Here is a 10,047-nt window from a genome sequence, read left to right as displayed (position 1 = left end):
TGCACTATCCGGAGACTATTTAGCGTCTGTATTATCCCACGGGGAAATTCTATTCCATTTAAATAGGGATTGGGGAACCAAAACAAAGCGGAACCGCAAAAACCGGATGGGCAGAATCCGGAAACAGGATTATTTTTCTTTTTCAGTAGACCGGATCATATGGGTCTTTAGTAACGAACACCAGGTTTTCCTCCGAGGTGGAAAGACTGGTGATGCGAGGTTACATTTAGCTAGATCTTCAATGCGATGGTGACACCTGGTGGTTAAATACAAACAACACAATGTTGGTTTATGACAATAAATGCCTTCTTTGCTGCTCTGCTCTCTGTATTGGCAAATACATATCAGACAGGCTTGTATTCTCATCTTAAAATGTACACATTTGTAGGCCTACCAAGGGAGCTCTGAGATGTGTGGGTGGTAGTTATGTCCATCTGTGATTATTATCATTTGATTAGTGTTGTGGTCTAGGTTTTTTTTCGGAGGTATACTATAATCATTCCCTGCACGAGATGCGCATGGTCGTGGGTATACGCTAGCGCGTTTTCAATGGATGAAATGGTTAGTAGACTGTATACGCTTTCCCCCCCAAAATCTACACTGTACACGGCGTATACAGCGGGACACGGTAGAACACACCACTGTTTGATTATATGACGTCGACCTGTTTCTGCTCTTCTCTATCTAGCCTCAAACGGGTCATAATATGTTGACAGTCTAATGCTGCGTTCACACCAAAGGAAGCTGAACACAAAAAAAAGCAGCTTCAAGGATGAAGTCTGGGTTCTCTGGGTTCTTATTTAAGCTTTTAAAAGCTCACCAAAAAATGTAAAAAGCTGATTTGCATAGAGATAACATTGAAAATAAAAGCTGATTCATTGTTCGGTTTCTTTTGCTGTGAACGCAGCTTACTCTTATCAAGGCTACTCTGTCCTTCCCTTTCCCAAAAACAACAAATGATGAACTTGTACAATAATAGCAGTGATGGGAGAAGTACTCACATGTTTTACTTAAGTAAAAGTATCAATACTGCAAGGTAGAAATACTCGGTTACAAGTAAAAGTCTGTAATTCAAAAATTACTTGAGTAAAAGTACAAAGGTATTGGTATCAAAATGTACTTAAAGTACCAAAAGTAGAAAGTAGCCTACTCATTATGCAGAATGTCCCATTTGACGTTTTTTCAAGTTTTCAAATTTATAAATTGTATGAAAATCTTTTGAAAATAGGCTCACAACATGTGGCATCGCAACGTGATCATGATTTGTGTGCATGGGGATCTCATCTTAAACAAGCTCAGGGCTTAATGAGTCTTCCAGTTTAGTAAACCTTGTATTGTGAATTTGTACTTCCATGTTCTGTTATTCTCATGTCTTACTAAATAAAGTACATCAGTCAATCAATCAATCAACGCATTGTGAGCTTGTATCTGCTATTTTCAAATGGCCGAAACGTATAGGGTTGAAGTGGTTAACGTAGGCCTATGTTTTTTGAAATGATCAAAATCTACAATGAAAGTAACTAAAGTTTTCAAATAATTGTAGTGGAGTAAAAATATAATATATTTGCCTGAGATGTAATGGAGTAGAAGTAAAGCTACTGAAAACTGGAAATACTCCAGTAAAGTAAAAATACCTCAAAATTGTGTACATGTAGGCTACTTAGTTACTTTACACCACTGAATATAGAGCAAATAGAGCTTTGTTCTTGTGTATTGGTGTTTGTGGCCCCGGCGGGGAGACACTAAATGTAATTTCTCTTCCAGGTCTCGAGCTGAAAAAGTTTAGAAACCCCTGCAGGGTGTTAGGCCAGACAATGGATAGCACTCAGTGTTGCCATGTCCGCTTATTATAAGCGACTTTGGGCTTATTCTTCTGTGAAGTTGCGAGTTGCGTTTTTATTGACTATTTTAACGAGTAGTTCTCAAAAACTTTCATGTCATGGACCCCCAAATTAATATGTATTTGTCCCTAACTGGGATACCCCCATCTGTTTTATGCCCATAGGCCTACCATTGATTGATTGATTATTTAGTAAGACATGAGAACAACAGTACATGGAAGTACAAATTCACAATACAAGGTCTACTAAACTGAAAGACTTATTAAGCACTGAGCTTGTTTAAGATGAGATCCCCATGCAATGATGCACACAAATCATGATGACATATAAGAGACAGACGGATATACACCAGATTTGTGTTGTTAGAATGTTTCAAAAAATTATCTTCCAAGTATTGACATTTTATTTCAAGATGTTTTGAAAATAGCAGATCTACAAGCTCACAACGCATCGCGACGCCTTGTGTGCTCATAGTCGCTTCTTTTGGTTTTGTTTCCCCAGACCTGGTTGCTTATTTCTCTCACAAAACCTGACAAGTTGTGGCAACACTAGCAGTCTCCCACGGCAGCAGCTGCGTTCATAGTTGAACGTTCTCCTTATTTCAGGTCAGATTCCTCTTGTGTCACTTAATAACAACGTTTATATTGTAGCTCACACAATAAGATAAGATAACAATAGGTCTTAGGAGAGTGTGTTAGCATAGCCATGGTTCACATGACGCTCATGATGTATCTGTCACAAGCTGACAGTCATGTGTCTGGGCTAGTGTTAGCATAGCTGCTAACGCTAGTGTTAGCATAGCTGCTAACGCTAGTGTTAGCATAGCTGCTAACGCTAGTGTTAGCATAGCTGCTAACGCTAGTGTTAGCATAGCTGCTAAAGCTAGTGTTAGCAAGCAAGAGCTATATATATGACCGTCTTCATCCAAGGCTTTGCAAGAGCAGATGTGTTGTTGTTGTTGGAATGTGTTGTGGAACCTCATGATCATTTTACACCATGTTGTTAACCGACAACTCATTAGAACCTACATTTAACATATGCATTTATTCACATACTTACAGAAGGGGAGCTAAATGCTAAAAGTAGAGGAGGCTAACCTCTAGCTCTGGTCCATTAGCCTGGGCACCATTCCTTTTCGGGTATATGATCCGGTCGGGAGCAGAAGTTAAAAAAATAAAAAGTGGCCGGATGGGCAGAACCGGAAACACGTCTCACCCCAAAATAGGTCCGATAATAAAATCGTTGATGCGGCATAGTTTCGCTTATTTTTTAAAATGTAAATGTGCGTGCACTATCCGGAGACTATTTAGCGTCTGTATTATCCCACGGGGAAATTCTATTCCATTTAAATAGGGATTGGGGAACCAAAACAAAGCGGCACCGCAAAACCGGATGGGCAGAATCCGGAAACAGGATTCTTTTTTCTTTTTTTTTTCAGTAGGCGTGGCCTAGACCGGATCATATGGGTCTTTAGTAACAGACACCAGGCTTTCCTCCGAGGTGGAAAGACTGGTGATGCGAGGTTACTGGTCCATAGCCTAGATTAGAAGGAGTTCTCCTTAAGGCTAACACACACACACACACTCACACACACACACACACACACACTGAATAAGCAAGTTAAGGAGTGCAATATCTTAGCAAGTAAAGGAAATAAGGAAACGCAATTAAATAATCGGCTGTTGCTCGAGGCAGGCGTTTTCGCGTGGCGTCGCTTGTGTGAAAGTCCAGTGATGTTTATTGCGTGGTCCCATGGCTGGTGTGTTTAGAGAACAACAGAGCATGGTGAAACCTGAAGTTGTGTCTGTGATGTTATTGTTCCATGTCCACCATATGTTTGCACATGATATTAGACCTTAAAGTTAAACTGCCATTGATTTGAAAGTGTGTGTGTGTGTGTGTGTGTGTGTGTGTGTGTGTGTGTGCGCGGCAATCAGTGTTGCCAGGTCTGCTTATTATAAGCGACATTGGGCTTATTTTCCTGTAACGTCGCTTTTAGATATTCATAGTTGCGGGCTGCTTTTGTTTGGGCTTGTTACTGAAGTGTAGTTGCTTATTTGGGCTTGCTTTCAAGAGGTGAGATCTTCAAGGCAACAACGTGTCGAGACACAACATGTTGTTGGCTTGTAGATCTGTTCTCCAAATTTGTGACGTAAGTTTTGATGGATTGATTGATGTACTTTATTTAGTAAGACATGAGAACAACAGTACATGGAAGTACAAATTCACAATACAAGGTCTACTAAACTGGACGACTCATTAAGCACTGAGCTTGTTTAAGATGAGACCCCCATGCACACAAATCATGATGACATATAAGAGACAGACAGATATACACACTACTATACAGAATGTCATACAATCAGTTTACAGGTTACTGGTATGATGAGTGAAAAATATGTACAAGAGAAGAAAAAGAAAAGGGGGGGGTTGGTTAAGACTTACATTACATTACAGTCATATAGCAGACGCTTTTATCCAAAGCGACTTACAATAAGTGCATTCAACATAGGTAGGGAACGAAACTACTAATCACCAGAAGTCTTAAGTGCATTTCCTGCAAAAACAAGCAACCAAGAGTATACCTAGCGCTAAGGTAAAAGTGCAATATATCAGCTACCTACTTTCTTAAACAGATGAGACAAAATAGCAAAATCAAATGAGCACGAGCTAAAACAAATAAGTGTATCGACTAAACAAGATCCAATAAAACAATACAAAAATAAAACAAGAGTTCGTACAACTAGTTAACAACAAGTAGGCCAGACAAAGAGGAAGGGTAGTGTTTCCTGAAGAGGTGGGTTTTCATTCTGCGGTGAAAGATGGGCAGTGACTCTGTCAGTGACTTAGACAGGGGCATTTACGAATTGCAGCCTCCTGAAGGTGTATCTTTAGGGCAGTTTTGAAAGTGAGTAGGGTTTTACACTCCTTTACTCCTTTTGGTAGGGCATTCCACATTTCTGATGAATAGCATGAGAACGAGTTCATTCCCTTTGCTGAGCCAAATCTGGGTTGAACATGATTCGTGGAGCTGCCTCTGGTGTTATGATCGTGGACTTCATTAACATTTTGGAAGTATTTTGACAAATACAGGGGGATCCCAATGTTGTGGTGTATCTTGAAGACCAGGCCCATAGAAAGTTGCTGTACTCTGTCCTCAACCCTAAGCTATCCAATCCTAGCAAAATGAGCAGGGGTTAGATGGGTTTTGGGATTGAGCCCAAGAAGTAGCCTTATTAGTTTGTTTTTGAATGTTTGGAGCCTTATTTTAAGGCCTTGGAGGTGTTGTGATACCATGAAGTGCATGCATAATCATAATAACCTTGTATGAGGGCCCCTGCAATAATCTTCAGAGTATTCTTACTGACTAGACATCCAACCCTTTACAAAAAGCGTATTCTTTGGTTGACCTTTTTGATCACTCTTTCGGCGTTTTTGTTACCGGAGAGGTTTGCCTCCAAGATGGAACCCAGGTAGGTGATTTGCTCCTTTCTTGTGATAACATCATCACCCACTTTGATTGTGAAACTCTCGGCCTTGCTAAGGTTAGAACTGGACCTAAAGAGGATGGATTCAGTTTTACCCAGGTGTAATGATAGTTTGTTGTCGGAGAGCTAGATACAGATCTTGTTGAGTTTAGAGCTGAGAGTTTTCTTAACCTGCAGCCTGTCCCTGTCCAGCAGAGCAGAGTCATCTGCGAACAGGAACAGTTTGCAGACGCAAGTTGAAGACATATCGTTCACATATATCAGGAACAGTAAAGGTCCTAGTATACTATCTTGCGGAACACCACAAGTCATTGGGAGGGGAGGGGACTGGGTGCCGTTTACTTCCACCACTTGCTCCCTCCCTTCCAGGTAGGATCTCATCCAGCTCACCGACGTATCATCAAAACCTATTGCTTTGAGCTTATTGATCATAATTGGGTAATTAACGGTGTCAAAGGCGTTCTGGAGGTCCAGCATGACCATGCCGCAATATTTGCCATTGTCGACATCTTGTTTGATAGAGTCGTTCAAATAGAGAAGGCATGTGTCAGTGGAGTGGTTTGTTCTGAAACCAGATTGGAATTACATTTTTCTCGGCAAGATACTTATCGACCTGTTCATATAGACAGTTTTTTCCATGACTTTCGAGATGGAGCTAATAATAGAAATAGGGCGGTAGTTGCCAGGGTCTAATTGGTTTCCTTATTTGTACAGAGGGGTCACCCTTGCTTTTTTGAAGTCGTTAGGGACCCGTCCCTGTATGATGGAGAGGTTTATTATGTGGGTAATGATTGGAGCAATGGAGGCGGCTGAGTCTTTTAGAAATTTGGAGGGGATATTGTCGAGTCCTGTGGCTTTGTGTTGTTGAAGTGCACTACATTTTTTAAACACCTCATCTGTTGTCACAGGGAAGAGTTTAAAATCATCTTTGCGTACACCTTGTTTTTCGTAAAATGAGTCAACATAGTCTTTACTGTAGCTCCCAGAGTGAGGGGGTAGTTTTTCAACCAGTTCTGAGGCTATGGTCGTAAAGAATATGTTGACGATTTTACTCACTTCCCGATTGGTTGTAGTGACGTCAAGTGACGTCAGACCACTTCCGGTGCTTCTGGAATATTATTGCTGCATAATGGCGTTTCATATAAACTGTACACCGTGCAATGTACGCGAAGGTGAAAAAGAAGATGGTTGCCAAGCCAGAACAATGAGAGAATTTTTTTTAGCAAGTTGGGAGAGAATTGGACAACTGCTTAGCTCTAAACTAGTAGTCCGTACGTAGAAATATAGGCTGCCGGTCCGGGCCTCAATTATTGTAGCAAGATGGGATGCATAGCAGCAGAAACATTAAAAACAGATGAGCTACTTTCACCTTGATTGCTTCCCTAATATATAAATCCCACAATCTTTGAACCCAAGATTCATATTTTGGAAAGTTGACTTCAAATCGTTATTTTTGACACCACTGCTGGGTCTCCAGTAATTTGTTTTGTTTTTGTTTTTGTTTTGTTTTAACCTTTGTGTTTATTTAGCAATTTCAGCACATTAGACAGGGGAAGAACATCATTTCATCATATCATTACATCATTCTTTTGTTTTTTTTCACCCGAAAAGGACATCCTTTCATCATATAATTTTTAGTTTTTTGGTATTAAAGTCATTATTCAATTTGTTCATTTCAGACCCAGTGTGTGGAGTCCAGACTGCAGGTGAAGATGAACTCTCCAGACTCATCCAGGGACATTTCTATTAAACAGGAGGAACCTGAAGACCACCCACACCTCAGTATGTATTTTAACTATACGATAATCTTTGCAAAAACTGACGATTATAATATCCGGATATTATAAGACTTTTTGTGTTATTCTTTTTTACTGTACCTCTTTGCTATTCACATCTTTGACTAATAAAGTATTCAATCAATCAATGACTCAATCAATATGCATAGGCATCATTAAATATGCAATACAAAAGAAAAACTGCACCACATTGTACATTTTTGGTTTCCAAAAACATTTGAGGTGAGAAATAGTGCAGTAACACTTGATTCGGCACTGCCTTGTTGCAGTGACAGTGTACAACGTAACGTTTAGATCACATACTTTAAATCACATTATGTACGTTGTGTGACTGTTGTAAACATTGCCTCAGAGCCACCCAGCCTGTTTCACTGGGAATTAGGTTAAAATATGGTTGCAAAAATCCATTTCAGCTGGTCTTTAAGTGGTTAACAACATTCAAATAAGTTTATCTTCAACTATTTCTAGATTTCAGTGGAAGGCACTGAACTAGAAAGCTTACAGGCTGCACTTTAGTGCATTGTGCTGCAAGTCATGGTCATGTTTAAGTTTCTTACAGATTATTAGATGTAAAACAAATACTTGCTTGGCCTACTGGCAGCATGCACAAGAACTTTGACGCTGATCGGTACAGTGGTTTGTTAAATTATCCCCAGACACAGGATTCTTATTTAGTAACTGTTTGGTCGGTCTTAGTAGGTAATAGCTTTGTACATGGAACATGGAAGATAGAAAAAATGATTTACATTTTAAGAATCCAGTGTTGACTATCATGTTATTTTTCTGCTCCTAGCCATCCTGCACATGGTTGTGTGTAAAGAGGAGGTTTCTCCTGAACAGGAGAGGATTCCCAGTCTGCTCCAGGAGGAACCAGAGCCTCCAAAGATTAAAGAGGAAAAGGAAGAGCTACTTCAAAGACCAGAGGACCCTGTTGGGTCAATAATGACATTACTAGCAGTGAAAGCTGAAGTTGATGAAGACATCACTTCACACTGCTCTGAAGTTGAAGTTGAGCTTGAATCTGACACTGAAGTCACTGAAGACAGTGATGATTGGGGGGAGACATTTGCGGGTGTCCACGCTGGAGAAAAACCTTTCCACTGTGAACATTGCGACAAGAGTTTCATTACGCCATCTGAACTGAAGAGACATAAGCGTATCCACACTGGAGAAAACCCTTACCACTGTAAACATTGTAACAAGAGTTTCATTACGCCATCTGACCTGAAGAGACATAAGCGTATCCACACTGAAGAAAAAAAATATTTCCCCTGTAAACATTGTAACAGCAGTTTCAGTAGGTCAGGTGACCTGGAGAGACATAAGCGTATCCACACTGGAGAAAAACCTTTCCGCTGTGAACATTGTAACAAGAGTTTCATTACGCCATCTTGCCTGAAAAGACATAAGCGTATCCACACTGGAGAAAAACCTTTTCAATGTAATCGGTGTGACAAATGTTTCAGTCAGTCAAGTAGCCTGAAGAGTCATCAGCGTGTCCATATCTGGAGAAAACCTTTCCAATGTAAACATTGTGACAAGAGTTTCAATGTGTCAAGTTCCCTCGAGAGACACCAGCGTATCCATACTAGTGAAAAAACCTTTCTACCGTAAACATTGTAACAACATTTTCAATACCCCAGGTGACCTGAAAAAACATCAGCTTATCCACACTGGAGAGAAACCTTTCCACCCTACACAATGTGATAGGAGTTTCAGTAGGTCAGGTGACCTGGAGAGACACCAGCGTATCCACACTGGAGAGAAACCTTTCCAATGTAAACTACATCTCCACAATTACACAAAGTGTCTATGTAGATCGGCTAGTTAAACTATTTTAACTCTCAATGTTTGTAAACAGCAGAGAGACCAGGGACAGATAATGCATGGGCTGCTGGAATTTGTGAGCAAAAATAGAAATAGTGAAAAGAGTAAAATATCAAAACTTTATAAAATGTTGCAAGAAATTAAGGTAAAAGAGGATAATACCAAAGAGAAATGGGAAAAATAATTGTAAATAACAATTTTGGATGATTATTGGAAAGAAGCATGCAAAAGATTTTTTAAGACGACACAATCCAAGTATTGGAAAGACTTTGCTTGGAAAATTAATATGAGGATTTCTGTAACAACCAAAATGTTATCAAAATATAGACCAGCAGGCAGTGCTGAATGCTGGAGGAAATGTGCAGAACTGGAAGCCAATCATACACACATTTTCTATGCACATTATTTATTCTACACATTATTTATGCCCAAAATTTAAAAGGTTTTGGGAGATAGTGAAAATAAATATAACCAATACATTTTCCTTAAGGAAACCCATACACCCAATCAATATGTATTAGGTATTAATCTATTAGAAATATACAGGGATAAATATCTGTATACAATAATAAGTATCGTTGCCGTAAACCTACCATCTATTAATAATTGGAAGATAACAGTCGAAGAGATTAAAGAGATGGAAATAATTACTTAAAAAATTAGAAACTGTGAAGATGAATTAGAAAGAAACTGGATTAAATGGGACTCAGAAATACATATTAGTACTACAGGAAAGCTATCCCTACCCTCCCCCTTTCTTTTGTTTTGTTTTGTTTTCTTTTTTCTCTCTTATTTTACCTTCTTTATTCCCCCCCCCCCTTTTTATTTGTTTGTATTATTAATTTCTGTTTGTTTATGTAATTGAAACAAATAAAAAATGATGCAGGATGAATTAAACAAGTAAAGAGAACTTGTAAGATAATTAAATGAAATCAATAACATGTAATGTACGAACCTGCAATAAAGGGAAAAAAATGAAATGTTTGTAAACAAATAAATGGTGAATATTGTAGCTGATAAATGGGTTCTAAGTAAAAGTCATAACCTAAACCCCCCCCTTTTTTCTTCTCGAACCTTTTACTGTACTATTTAGTT

General features: G+C 39.2%; 1 long non-coding RNA gene across 1 annotated transcript; it reads left to right on the top strand.

Moving 5' to 3' along the window:
* Nucleotides 1-2,384: 2,384 nt before the first annotated feature.
* LOC308091690 lies at nucleotides 2,385-9,862 on the top strand. The gene is made up of 3 exons (XR_013933732.1): nucleotides 2,385-2,446; nucleotides 7,009-7,111; nucleotides 7,919-9,862. It is a non-coding gene; the product is annotated as an uncharacterized lncRNA (long non-coding RNA).
* Nucleotides 9,863-10,047: the final 185 nt, after the last annotated feature.

Source organism: Gymnoscopelus braueri (assembly GCF_963280865.1).
Source record: "Gymnoscopelus braueri genome assembly, chromosome: 9".
NCBI classification, from domain to species: Eukaryota; Metazoa; Chordata; class Actinopteri; order Myctophiformes; family Myctophidae; genus Gymnoscopelus; species Gymnoscopelus braueri.
Note: the sequence above shows the minus strand (reverse complement) of the source record. Positions and strands in the feature narration are given on the sequence as shown.